The following is a 14534-nucleotide window of genomic DNA, read 5'->3' as shown; positions in this document are numbered from 1 at the left end:
GGTACAGGCATGGCACAGGTGATGGTATAGGCATGGCACAGGTGATGGTACAGGCATGGCATAGGTCATGGTACAGGAGATGGTATAGGCATGGCACAGATATGGTATAGGCATGACACAGGTTATGGTACAGGCATGGCACAGATATGGTACAGGCATGTCACAGGTCATGGTACAGGCATGGCACAGGTCATGGTACAGGAGATGGTATATGCCCCCTTTCAATGCAGAGACCAGCGTACATGCCCCCTTCAATGTAGTGACCAGCGTACATGCCCCCTTCAATGTAGTGACCAGCGTACATGCCCCCTTCAATGTAGTGACCAGCATACATGCCCCCTTTCAATGCAGTGACCAGCGTACATGCCCCCTTTCAATGCAGTGACCAGCGTACATGCCCGCTTTCAATGCAGTGACCAGCGTACATGCCCCATTCAATGCAGAGATCAGCGTGCGTGCCCCCTTCAATGCAATAAACACTGTGCTGTACCCCCTTCAATGCAATAAACACTGTGCTGTGCCCTCTTCAATGCAATAAACACTGTGCTGTGCCCCCACAATGCAGAGTTCAGCGTGTGTGCCCCCTTCAATGCAACTGTGCTGTGCCCCCACAAAGCAGAGTTCAGCGTGCGTGCCCCCTTCAATGCAACTGTGCTGTGCCCCCACAATGCAGAGTTCAGCGTGCGTGCCCCCTTCAATGCAACTGTGCTGCGCCCCCACAATGCAGAGTTCAGCGTACGTACCCCCTTCAATGCAACTGTGCTGTGCCCCCACAATGCAGAGTTCAGCGTGCGTTCCCCCTTCAATGCAACTGTGCTGTGCCCCCACAATGCAGAGTTCAGCGTGCGTGCCCCCTTCAATGCAACTGTGCTGTGCCCCCACAATGCAATGAACATTGTGCCGTGCCCCCATCAATGGAGAGTTCAGCGTGCGTGCCCCTTTCAATGCAGTGTGCCACCCCCCGAGACCAGTGCACTTACCTGGAGCAGGTCCCGGACTCCCGGTGGGCGGCTTCTGTCTTCTGTCCCAGCGGGCGGCTTCTCCTCACTCAGCGACGGCTTCTGTCCCGGCAGGCGGCTTCTCCTCACTCGGCGATGGCTTCTGTCTTCTGTCCCGGCGGCCACTCGGCGATGGCTTCGGCGGGCGGCTTCTCACTCCGGCGGCACGTCTTCTCGAGTCCATCCGGTCCCGCCTCCTCCTCGGCCAATGGCATGGGGTATTAGACCGGCTTCCTGATTGGCCAGGAGGAGGATCGGTGTGACAATAGCAAATTTTCATTCGCTATTGTCACACAATGGGTGGGCTCATGACACACTGCTCTGCACCCTTTGCATCGCCCTATTAGAGCCTCTGGCTCTAATCAGGTGATGGAAAAAAAAAAACCCATTGAGTTCCATGCGTCCAACGCCCCTGCATGTAGATTAAGGGGCCGGACGTATGGATCGGGGGGGCGGCGCCCCTGCGCCCTGAACACACCGGCCGCCACTGGCAGTGGGCCCCCTTCCTGCCATCTTGGGGCCTCCCCACAGTGGTGGAATGCCAGGCCCTGGTTCCAAGTGTGACCTTTGCGATCCTGGAGGTTCACCCACTGGTGTCAGTAGTTTTTATTTTTTGATATTTTAATTGTGTTTTTTATCATTTTATTTGATTTTTTTACAATACCACTGACTATGACTCTGTCCATTCAGAAAAGGAAGTAGCTGGTAAATTACATATTTACTGACCCCTTCCTGGTTCTCTATTGTGACACATCCCCCGCTGCAGGAGCCGGCAGGAGAGGGGAGGGAGCACATTGGGGGGGGGAGCACACAGGGCCCCAGAGACAGCAGAACACAAGTGAACTGGATAGGAGGAGTGGCGGGAGCAGCATACAGAGGAACCAATCTCCTCCATTTTCCTCCTGCAGTTACAGGAGGAAAAAGGAGGACAGTTATTTATCTACATGCTGCCCCCGCCGCCCCTCCTATCCAGGTGTACAGGGGAGCCTGGATTCTTTCCTGGTTGTACATAATATAAGTGGGTACTAATATTTATGGGTAAGGTTGATCCAGGGAAAATCCAATTGCCTCTCGGGGGATCAGGAAGGAGCCCGCCCCCCCCATCCCCAAGAAAATTGAGCACCAGCCGCACCTGTTAACCTGTAAAGGCTTTTAAAGCGTTACCCATGTAGATTTTTAGGTACCATAGTTTGGCGCCGTTCCCTGAGCATACGCAATTTTAGAGCGTGAAATGTTAGGTATCTATTAACTTGCCATAACAACTTTTATGTTTTACCAAAAGAATGGGTATTCTATTGGGTTTACATTCACTGAAATCCATTAAAGTGTATTTTTTCCTGGATTTGATAAACTGCTGCACAAATACGTGCAACATAAAAAATTGCAGCAACAATCATTTTATTCTCTAGGGCAGTGGTATGCTCTGCCCTCACAGCTTTGTCCCCCTTTACATCCCCCCCCACTGTAGTATGCTCTGCCCTCACAGCTTTGTCCCCCTTTACATCCCCCCCCCCAAAGCACTGCCTTCTCCCTTTACATCACACTTCCTTCCACCACAGCATTTTCCCCTTTTACATCACTGCCCCCCTCTCACATCACAATCCCCCCACAGTAGTATGCTCTGCCCTCCTCATTTCAACCACCCCCTACAGCATTGACTCCTTTACAGCACTGCCTCCTCCGTTTTGCATCACACTTCCTTTCCCCTCAGCATTGTACCCCTTTACATCACCCCTCCCACAGCACTGCCTCCCTTTACACACCCCCATAGCACTGGCCCGTCCCACATTACAATCCCCCCACAGTAGTATGTTCTGCCCTCCTCATATCAACCTCCCACACACAGTATTGCCCCCCTCTCTTTACATCACCTCCCCACATCACTGCCCCCCTTCACATTTTACTCCCTTCACAGCACTGCGTCCACCCTTTACATCACACTTCCTTCCCCTGCAGCATAGTACCCCTTTACTACATCACCACTGCCCCCCTTCACACACCCCCAAAGCCCGGCCCCCTCTCACATCACAATTCCCCCACAGTAGTATACTCCTCCCTCCTCACATCAACCCCCGCAAACAGCACTGCCCCCTCTCTTTACATCCCCTCCCCACAGACCTGCCCCCTTAACATCACTCTCTCCCCTCCACAGCATTGTCCCCCATTATATCACACTCCCCCACGGCACAGCCCCCTCCCTTTACATTACCCCCCACAGCACTGCCCCCCTTCAGACAACCCAAAAGCACTTCCCCCCTCACATCCCAATCCCCCCACAGTAGTATGTTCTGCCCTCCTCACATCAACCCCCCACCACACTGCCCCCTCCATTTACATCACCCCCCCCACAGCACTATCCCCTACCTTTACAGCACTGCACCCCCTTTACATCACCCTCTCCCCTCCACAGCATTGTCCCCCATTTTATCACCCCCCCCCACGGCACTGCCCTCTCCCTTTAAATCATCCCCCCACAGCACTGCCTCTCTTCATATTTTACCCCCCCCCCACACACACACGCACACACGCATGCACACGCAGCACTTTCCCATTGAACAGAGTGCGGGAACTGCCAGATTTAACTTTTTGTATTAACCAGCAGGTGATTGGCTGCTAGGACTGCTCTGCATCCAATCACCTGCTGGCAACTTGATAAGTTAACGCTGGCAGCTCATGCTCACGCACTCCATTCAATGCTGTGCCTCCCACACTCGATCTAGAAATGTTCTATCTCCCACTCCGCTTTGCTGTTCTAATAACAGCGACGAAGGCTGTGGGAAAGAAGCGGCTCATGAACGGCATACCTGCGGGTCTAGATGGAACAGTGGCTTGGTCCGGATTCGGACTGTGGTCCACCATTTAGTGATGCCTGCTCTAGGGTCTCTGATTAAAAAATATATTTAATGCTTGGGAGTTCAAAGTAATTTTCTAGCAAAAAATATGTTGATTTTTACATGTATGAGAGAAATGTCATAATTGTTCTGGACTGAAACTAGTTAAATGACCTTTTTTTTTTTTTCCCCAGATAGGGAAATTGTTGAGGAATTATCTGTGTTCCTCTGTATAAGAATTCCTATGACTACGAGTCTCAGCCTCGCCCTGTAGGAGTGTACAGAACTGGTCACACTGGTTACTTTCACTTTCATTTCTCTCTTCCGCTCTCAACGATGGCGTCTGCTTATCTGAGGAAGGAGCTGGAATGTTCCGTCTGTCTGAACATTTATACAGATCCTGTAACCTTGAAATGTGGACACAACTTCTGCCAGGACTGTATTGGTCGTGTGTTGGATACACCGGAGGGGTCTGGAAGTTATTCCTGTCCTGAATGTAGACAAACATTCAAGAAACGTCCCGTCCTTCAGAGGAACATAACACTGCGTAACATAGTGGAGAATTTCCTATCCGCTCAGCCAGATCGTGGAGGAGTCCGGGGTCTTCTGTACTTACTGTATTCACACTCCTGTACCTGCGGTGAAATCCTGTCTGCTATGTGAAGCTTCTCTGTGCGACAATCACCTGAGAGTCCACAGCAAGTCACCAGAACACGTCTTATGTGACCCCACCACTTCCCTGGAGAACAGGAAATGCTCCGTCCATAAGAAGATCCTGGAGTATTACTGCACTGAGGACTCCTCCTGTATCTGTGTGTCCTGCAGGCTGGATGGAGAACATCGGGGACATCAGGTGGAGACTCTGGATGAGGCCTCTGAGATGAAGAAGAAGAAACTGAGAAATGTTCTGCAGAAACTGATGACAGAGAAAGAGGAGACGAAGAAAACAGTCCAGAGTCTGCAGGAACGCAGGAGGAAAGTACAAGGACAAGCAGATGATGAAACAGAGAGAGTCACTGCCCTGTTCAGAGACCTCAGGAGACGTCTGGAAGACTTGGAGAAGAGAGTCCTGAGGGATATCTCCAGGCAGGCAGAGAGAGTCTCTCTATCACTGTCTGATATGATCCAACAGCTGGAAATAAAGAAGGAGGAGCTGTCCAGGAAGATGGGGGACATTGAGAAGCTGTGTAACATGACGGATCCACTGACTGTCCTACAGGAATCAGACACAGGTGACTTGTGTGATACTGAGGATGGAGATGATGAGGACAGAGAGAGACATGATAAATTCCTCCATGATGGAGGGGATCTGGATGTGGGGGGGATCTCGCACACATTACACACAGGTTTATCTAATATCATGTCTGGGATAAATGTAGAGAAATGTACAGGCACACATGTCTACCCACATTCTACTACAAAGGGAAAAGGTCATATCAAGGCTGAACCATCCAGGCGATGTCCCCAACCCTCCCCCACCATACAACACTCATACAGACCAAAAATTGGGTATGTACGGCAAACATCGGGGGTTTCAGACATATTACTGGATATGAGGACAGCTGCTAATAATCTACATATATCAGATGACAGGAAAACCGCATCCTACTCATCATCACATGAGAATCGCCCAGAAACACCCAAAAGATTTCAGTATAATCAGGCGATAAGCATTCAGAGTTTCTCCTCAGGGAGACATTACTGGGAAGTGGATATTGGGGGGTCTGTACTCTGTAGAGTCGGGATGTGTTACCCCAGTATAGACAGGAGAGGAGGTCAGTCAGTGATTGGACATAATCAAAAGTCCTGGTGTTTGGAGAGGAGGAAGTATAATCAGTATTCCGTGAGATATGACAGGAAGGAGATCCCATTACCCGGCGATGTCTCCAGTAACCGAGTCAGGATAGATCTGGATTATGAGGCCGGGCGGATCTCCTTTTATGAATTGTGTGACCCGATCCGACACCTCCACACCTTCACCACCACCTTCATCGAGCCTCTCCATGCTGGGCTAGTGTTAGGGTTTGATTCCCGTATAAAGATATTTTAATCCGATGTGAGAAATCCGTCCAGAGACTGGTGACCTCACAGGGCGGAGAATCTCACCAATAGGAGGAAGCAGCAGACAAGAACCAACATAACTGATTTATTTATAAAGCTGCAGGCTCCGGGGCCATCAACTTCATCCTAAGCGCCGGTTCACACTACCGCGACGCTACTTCCCGGGGCGACCTCCGAGACCGCGGTGCGAGCAGCGCGCCGCAACCTCGGAGCGGCCGCCACGGACTTCATAACATTGAAGTCTATGGCAGTCGCCTCCTGGTCGCCCCAAAGAAGCTCCGGACCCTTTTTCTAAGTCGGAGCGACTTGTGTCGCTCCTATTAGGACGGGTCCGCAGCTTCCCTATGGGAGGCGACCTGCGGCGACCTGTGAGGCGACCTGGTCGCCTCACAGGTCGCCTTAGTGTGAACGGGGGCTAAACCTCACTTCACCACCAAGTGTGTCACTGACCAGGAACAAGCATGCAGGAGGCCATATTTTTTAGGCTTTTCGGTATGTGTTACCCCAGTAGAGATAGGAGAGCAGTCAGTGATTGGATATAATAATAAGTCCTGGGGTTTGGAGAGGTGGTGGGGTAGCAACCAGTGTTGGGGTAGTTACTCAAAAAATGTAACTAGTTACTAGTTACTTCTGTAAATTGTAATAAGATTACTTTACTAGTTACTGCATTTCAAAAGTAACTTCACTACTTATTACTTTACTTTCCTCTTTCTTAATTGACCGTGTAGAAGAAGATACATGACACTCTTTCTGCATAGAGTTTATTGTATAAACACAGGCTTTGGAAAACATGAGAACAAAACCTGAAAAAACAGAATATAACATAAAGTGCAACAAAAAGTCATAAACTTCATCCCTCTCTATTCTTCGAAATAACGATTGTATCGCACGGCTTGGGTAACGCAGGAAAGCGCGTACCTATAGCCTAGTAAAGTAGTGTAGTTACCTCCTATAGCCTAGTAAAGTAGTGTAGTTACCTCCTATAACCTAGTAAAGTAGTGTAGTTACCTCCTATAGCCTAGTAAAGTAGTGTAGTTACCTCCTATAGCCTAGTAAAGTAGTGTAGTTACCTCCTATAGCCTAGTAAAGTAGTGTAGATACCTCCTATAGCCTAGTAAAGTAGTGTAGTTACCACCTATAGCCTAGTAAAGTAGTGTAGTTACCTCCTATAGCCTAGTAAAGTAGTGTAGTTACCCCCTATAGCCTAGTAAAGTAGTGTAGTTACCTCCTATAGTCTAGTAAAGTAGTGTAGTTACCCCCTATAGCCTAGTAAAGTAGTGTAGTTACCTCCTATAGCCTAGTAAAGTAGTGTAGTTACCTCCTATAGCCTAGTAAAGTAGTGTAGTTACCTCCTATAGCCTAGTAAAGTAGTGTAGTTACCTCCTATAGTCTAGTAAAGTAGTGTAGTTACCCCCTATAGCCTAGTAAAGTAGTGTAGTTACCTCCTATAGTCTAGTAAAGTAGTGTAGTTACCCCCTATAGCCTAGTAAAGTAGTGTAGTTACCTCCTATAGCCTAGTAAAGTAGTGTAGTTACCAATATTAGTATTGTAACTAGTTACGCTACTTCGTTACCAAAAAAGTAATGTAGTTACTGTAATCCGTTACTTTGTAACGCCCCAACACTGGTAGCAACGCAGTGAGACATGACAAGAATAAGATCCAATTACCTGGCAATATCTCCAGTAACCGAGTCAGGATAGATCTGGATTATGAGGCCGGGCGGATCTCCTTTTATGGATTGTTTGACCCGATCCGACACCTCCACACCTTCACCACCACCTTCACTGAGCCCCTCCATGCTGAGGTATGGGAAGGGAGCTTGGGAGGTTGTGTAAAGATATCTTGGGGGGGGGGGGGGATCCGATGTGAAAATATGCCCAGAGACTGGTGATATCACAGGGCAGAGAATCTGACTGGTGAAATACTTGACCAATAGAAAAAAGTGGTGGAAAATAACCAAAGCTGAAAGTTTCGGAGCCATCTTCATTCTAAACCTCACTTCATTTCCTACTGTATCACTGACCAGGAACAAGCATGCAGGAGGTCATATTTTTCAGGCTTTTTGGGATGTGTTACCCCAGTATAGATAGAGGAGAGCAGTCAGTGATTGGATATAATAATAAGTCCTGGGGTTTGGAGAGGTGGTGGGGGGTGAGACATGACAAGAATAAGATCCGATTACCTGGCAATATCTCCAGTAACAGAGTCAGGATAAATCTGGATTATGAGGCTGGGCGGATCTCCTTTTATGGATTGTTTGACCCGATCCGACACCTCCACACCTTCACCACCACCTTCACTGAGCCTCTCCATGCTGAGGTATGGGTAGGGAGCTTGGGAGGTTGTGTAAAGATATCTGGGAAGGGGGGGGTATCTGATGTGAAAATATGCCCAGAGACTGGTGATATCACAGGGCAGAGAATCTGACATGTGGAATAGTTGACCAATAGAAAAAAGTGGTGGAAAATAACCAAAGCTGAAAGTTTCGGAGCCATCTTCATTCTAAACCTCACTTCATTTCCTACTGTATCACTGACCAGGAACAAGCATGCAGAAGGTCAGATTGTTCATTCTTCACTGGCTGCATGCTTGTTTCAGGTCAGTGAAACACATGGTAATGTAGTCAGTTTTGGCATGACTGCCCTGGAGACTGCACATTTAATGTATATCTTTAGCCAAAACATGTTTTCCCATTTTGGATGGAGTGGGAAAGGTTTAGGGCCCCTGTTTGTTTTTTGTTTTTATCTGGGGCTTCATTAGAAGGATTTCCTCTCACTTCCTGTTCTGATGACAATCATTTACCAGACAGGAAGTGAGGGGAACTCTCCAACAGACACCTTTTCTTTAGTAGAGGGAAGGCTAGAACCTCTGTCACATTTTTTTCCTCCATGTCCTTGTTGGAGATATTCCTTCATTTCCTGTCTGGTAAAGCATTGTCATCAGGACAGGAAGCGAGGGGAAATCTCTATTATGTAGTCCCATATAGCAGTCAAACCTTGACAGGGGTTCCAATCCCGCCACCCACACATACTCCATCCAAAACAAGAAAAACATGTTTTGTCCAGACACACTTTAATAGATAGCCACAATGATATTTGCTAAATTTCTGTCCTCACGGGTTCCTTTACATGACAAATTCATTCATCTTTGAAAGCTCCTCCTCCTCGCCGTGATTGGCTGTGATGATTGTTACTATTAGCACAGCCAGTGCTAGTCTTGTTCCTTTTGGTTATGATGAAGAGGGGGGCATATTCTGGAACCCTTTCCTTTTGTATTTGCTTGTATCCAAATCCAAATGACTATTGAGTCCTTGCTTAATTTATAAGCTAGCTGTTCTGTTGCCCCTATATTGTTGATTCTCTATATTACTTGTCTCCGATTTTTCGGAGTGTTCACCTTAAACTCTATCTTGATGTTGATGATAACTTTGTTACATAAAACTCAATAAAGAAATGTTGAAATTAAAATGACTATATATAAAGCTGTTCTTACAATAAATTGTTGATCTCTGGATCCTTGTAATGTCTTGTTGTGGACCATAGCTGGGTCTCCTTCTTCTACAATGAGGTATTTGGGAGTCTGGAGGTCGGTCAAGCTGATAAGATGTTCATAGATAACAGAAATGAATGTGTGTTGTAATTTAATAATATGTTTCCTGTATAAATTAAGTGAATGATTTAATCTGTAAAATGTTGATGTTTGGGACAGACCTCCATGACAACTGTCCAGGATTGGAGGCTAAAATTCTCCCGTTTGAAGAGGTCGGATTCTTGGTCCCCCTGCCATGCAAGGATCTTTACAGACCTTTCTCTCTCTACTTTCTAATCGTTACTTTCACTTTAACTTTTTTCTCTTCTAACCGCTTGCCGACTGCTCACAGTATATTTACTGCGGCGGTCAGCCCCTCACAGGCAGAGCGACGTAGGTCTACGTCGCTAGCCTGTGAGGCTCTGGGGAGCGAGCGCACGCCCACGGAGGCGCGCTCCCGCGCGGTCACGGACCCCCCCGCGCGTGTGACCGGCGGACCCGATGTCCGCCGGTCACTCGGCGATCGTCGGGGGAGAGGGAGAAAGTCAGGCGGCTTGTGTAAACAAGCCACCTGTCATTCTCCTCGGTGTAAAAACACTGATCACACGGATCTACTATGTAGGACCGTTGATCAGTGTCCTTACAGCTCAAGCCACAGCCAATCACAGTAGAAAGCACGCCCCTAGGGACACACACAGCCCCTCCCTCCCAAATAAAGTTAACCCCTTCACTACCACTATACAGTAACAATGCATATGTATAGCACTGATTACTGTAGAAATGTCACTGGTAACCCCAAAAGTGTCAAAAATGTCAGTCAAGGGTCCGATCTGTCCGCCCCAATGTCGCAGTACCGCAAAAAAAATCGCAGATCGCCGCCATTACGCGTTAAAAAAAAACAACAAAAATGACAAAAATCTTTCCCTTTGTTAGTAAACGCGATAACTTTTGCGCAAACCAATAAAAATACGCTTTTTGCGATTTTTTTTTTACCAAACATAGGTAGCATAAAACCATTTGGCCGAAAATGTTAAAAAATTTTGATTTTTACATTTTTTTTGGGGGGAATTTCATATAAAAAAATGTGAAAAATATTGTTATTTTTGAAAAATTCACGCTCTTTTTTTGTTTATAGCGCAAAAAGTAAAAAGTGCACAGGTGATCAAATACCACCAAAAGAAAGCTCTGTTTGTGGGAAAAAAAAGGACGTCAATTCGTTTAGGTACAGCGTCGCACGACCGCGCAATTGTCCATTAAAGTCACGCAGTGCCGAATCGCAAAATACCCCCTGGTCGTTTAGCAGGAAAATCCTCCGGGGCTTAAGTGGTTAAATAAACTTCCAGATCCTTCATAGTCATCAACGGTTGTTATTTCCTCCTCACATTCCACAAGAACTTTGCCATTAGTTGTAACACATTGATGTAACATTTTTTCCAGGACAAGATAGGAACTTTCAACCAGAAGGGGAAATAATCTAATATCTCTGCACTGTGTACAATATTTATGAGCTCTGCAGGTTCTTTCAATGCTTTTTGGTCCGAAAACCTATTCATTCAGCAAATGGCTGAATGAATAGGTTTTTGGACGAGTTGAACCTTCAGCTGCAGCAGGAACTGAAACCTTTATTAGCAGTACTACTAGCACTGCTAAATGTGAATGTTTCCTGCTCAGAGCTGTTGTTTGTTAGAGAGCCGGCACCCATTGACATCCTAACAATGACTCATCCCCACCTGGCACATTCAGGCCTGACAGTGTGAAAAAAATAAAAATAAAAAAATTGGATGGTTCCTCCCCAAAATTTTTACCAGGCCCTTCAGGTCTGGTATGGATTTTACAGGCAACCCCTTAAAAAAAAAGGTGTGCTTCCCCCCCACTAAAATTTAATGTCAGGTCCTTTATGTTTGTTATGGTTTTTAAGGGGGGAAACTCATGCAAAAAATGGTAGGTTTCCCCTGAAAATGTATGCAAGACCCTTATTTGAGCATGCAGTCTTCCTGGACAGGAAAGTGGGAGTGATTGTGAAAGCCCTTTAAGACGATCTAAGTGCCAGGAGTTGAAGGCGGACATTCCGATTATGAGGTCACATGATCAGAAGCTCCCAATTGCAATTATGCATCAGGAGCTTTCCATGACACTTTACTTAACCGCTTGCCGACCGCCGGACCACTATTTACTGCGGCAGTCAGCCCTGTACAGGCAAAGCGACGTGGGCACGCTCCCGCCCCCGCTCGTTCCCTGACATGTCCGCACGACTGACCAGCGGCTCCGATGTCCGGCGGTCACCCGCGATCTCCCGGTGGAGAGGGAGAAAGGCAGACGGCTGATGTAAACAAAGCCGCCTGTCATTCTCCCTGGTGTAACTGCAGAGATCATACGATCCTGCTATGTAGGATCGTATGTCTCTGTGGTTACATCATGAGCCACACCCCTTTACAGTTAGAATCACGCCCCTAGGGACACACTTGATCACTAATAAAGTTAACCCCTTCCCTGCCAGTGTAATTTTTACAGTAACAGTGCATATGTATAGCACTGATTACTGTAGTAATGTCACTGGTACCCCCAAAAGTGTCAAAAATGTTAGTCAGGGGTCCGATCTGTCCGCCGCAATGTCGCAGTCCCGCAAAAAAAAAATCTCAGATCGCCGCCATTACTAGTTAAAAAAAAAAAAAAACAATGAAAATGACAAAAATCTTTCCCGTAGTTAGCAGCTGCGATAACTTTTGCGCAAACCAATCAAAATACGCTTATTGCGATTTTTTTTTTTTTAGCAAACATATGTAGCAGAAAACAAATTGGCCTAAAATGTTAAAAAATTTAGATTTTTACATTTTTTTGGGGGGGAAATTTCATATTTAAAAAATGTGAAAAATATTTTTTCAAAATTGTCGCTTTTTTTTGTTTATAGCGCAAAAAGTAAAAATCGCACAGGTGATCAAATACCACCAAAAGAAAGCTCTGTTTGTGGGAAAAAAAGGATGTCAATTTAATTTGGGTACAGCATCGCACGACCGCGCAATTGTCTGTTAAAGTCACGCAATGCCAAATCGCAAAATAGGCCCTGGTCTTTGAGCAGGAAAATCCTCCGGGGCTTAAGTTGTTAAAGCGGAGTTCCGGCCTCAAAATCAACTTTGGGCCATCCGCTTGGTGAGTGTCACCTGAAAAAGAAATTGTTTACTTACCTTGATATTGAAGAAAATATACTCCCCTTTTTTCCTCCCTCTGCGGCCGCGGCCCGCGCCGTCACTTCCTGCTTGCATTGATTCCTGGGAGCTGAACGTCATCGCTCCAGGAGTCAATGCGCCTGCACCGGCCCCGCTCGTCACTTCCGGTGCAGGCGTGCCATTCCCTGCTAAACAGCTTCTGGGCATGCCCAGAAGCTGTGCAGGGATGACGTGCATGCACCGGAAGTGAAGAGCGGGGTCGGTGCAGTGCATTGTGGGACCAAAGAGGATGCAGAAGAGGACTCGCTGGCTTCAGCTGCCCACACTTGAGATGGCAGCGCTGGAGAATAAATTTTCAAGTTAAGTATTTCTTCTAAAAGGTAAGTGCGACCTGGGACAGTTCAGAGGCTATCCATTGTGGAATGTACTAGCCCTGACTGGGGTATTTTTATTAAAAAATCATGTCCGAGGCCAGAACTCCGATTTAATGTGCTGGGAGCACAGAGTGAGCACACTCTCAGCACTTTTAGCACAGTCAACCGTTCTCTTTGGGCACATATATGCAGCTGCTTAGCGATAAAGCCCATATATGCATAGGCTTGTTGGTAACAAGTTGATTAAAAAATTTTCCATGACGTAAATCCACCAAATCACATTGTCCACTGATGCAGATCCATGTCAATCAATGAACAACCTCTGCCAGCCTACCAAAGAGAAAAACCCTGATAACCTCCAACATGTCTAATCCTATTGCTTCCCTTGTACTGAGTTATATCTCCGAGTTCCTACTGCTAAAACAAACAATGAGGCCTCCAGAGTGACATCATTGACTGTGACAGGAGTCAATTTGGGCAGGGGGCTTGTGGAACCCATATTACCTTGGAAACTTCTTGTCCAGCTTCTCCGACCCCTCCTATGTGTCAGTCACCCTGTGTCTATTAGGGGAACAGGGTGACCGAGAACCCCAGTCTGGTCTGCACTAATCAGACTCGCTGTACAACCACACCGGACTCAGCATTTCGTGTTATCCTGAGTTCTATATGTGTGGTTTGGGTTGACAGAATATTCTATATATTATATATTTTTATGAAACGGTGGAAGAACTATTGGCCCTTTTCAATCAGTGACATTCTGATTTCCCTCCCCCCCCCGTCCACCATATATCCCCCCCATCAAGATTTTGCAAATAAGTCTGCCTTCCTTCCCCTGGATGAACGTTTGCATGGCTCTACTGTTATATATACCTTTTATAGCTTGTTTCATATGAAGCCTTATACCAAAATCCCTGTTTGGGCCACTTGCAAGTTCTACCATTGATCTGTGGATTAGAAGTGGGTAGGCAACTGCTTGGGGTTGATCTGAGGTGGTGCATACTCTGGATGGTCCGGAGTTATCTGGGTGGTGGGTGGAGCCATAGTGGGGTATTTGTGTCATCTTAGAGGTGGACCTCATGTACCATGGTTTTATCTAATGTCCAATTGTTTTTCTATTTTGTATTTTGTAATTGTTAACTGCCTTTACAGTACCATTGTTTGAGCCATATATGCAACTTCTTCTTCTTCTATTTTTTCCACATGTCCCTAGTTGCTTGGCTCACCGGCTATATGACGTAAGGTACTTGGATGGTTAAATATAAATTTGGTGTCATATCCTCATATCCTAGGATTTACAGGATATTTGAGTGACCTTTCTGTGGCCCTTTTCCCTAACCCCCTTTCCCTATATTTTTGTTGACAGAATATTGTAGGAGTGTCTCATAGACCATGATTAGTTTGAGGTGAGGTGGGGTTTGTTATTGTTAAGTGCCTATATCCTATTGTTCTATTATTTCTGTCTGCACTGGGATCAACCTATTATGGGATGTATATGTGTATGTGGATTAGCTGCTAAAGGGGAGGGGGGATTGTCGCAGAGTGGATATCTCTTTGTGCCTGTGTTTAAATAAACAGTC

General features: G+C 46.6%; 1 long non-coding RNA gene and 1 pseudogene across 2 annotated transcripts in view; one reads left to right on the top strand and one right to left on the bottom strand.

Moving 5' to 3' along the window:
- Positions 1–14534, bottom strand: part of LOC309545009 — a 338928-nt gene that overhangs the window by 222830 nt on the left and 101564 nt on the right. The gene's annotated exons all lie outside the window — the stretch shown is intronic.
- LOC309547905 (E3 ubiquitin/ISG15 ligase TRIM25-like) lies at positions 4166–10892 on the top strand (annotated as a pseudogene). The gene is made up of 3 exons: positions 4166–5665; positions 7521–7695; positions 10857–10892. The product of its transcript is annotated as an E3 ubiquitin/ISG15 ligase TRIM25-like (transcript).

Source organism: Pelophylax lessonae (genome assembly GCF_965119305.1).
Source record: "Pelophylax lessonae genome assembly, chromosome: 1".
NCBI classification, from domain to species: domain Eukaryota; kingdom Metazoa; phylum Chordata; class Amphibia; order Anura; family Ranidae; genus Pelophylax; species Pelophylax lessonae.
Note: the sequence above shows the minus strand (reverse complement) of the source record. Positions and strands in the feature narration are given on the sequence as shown.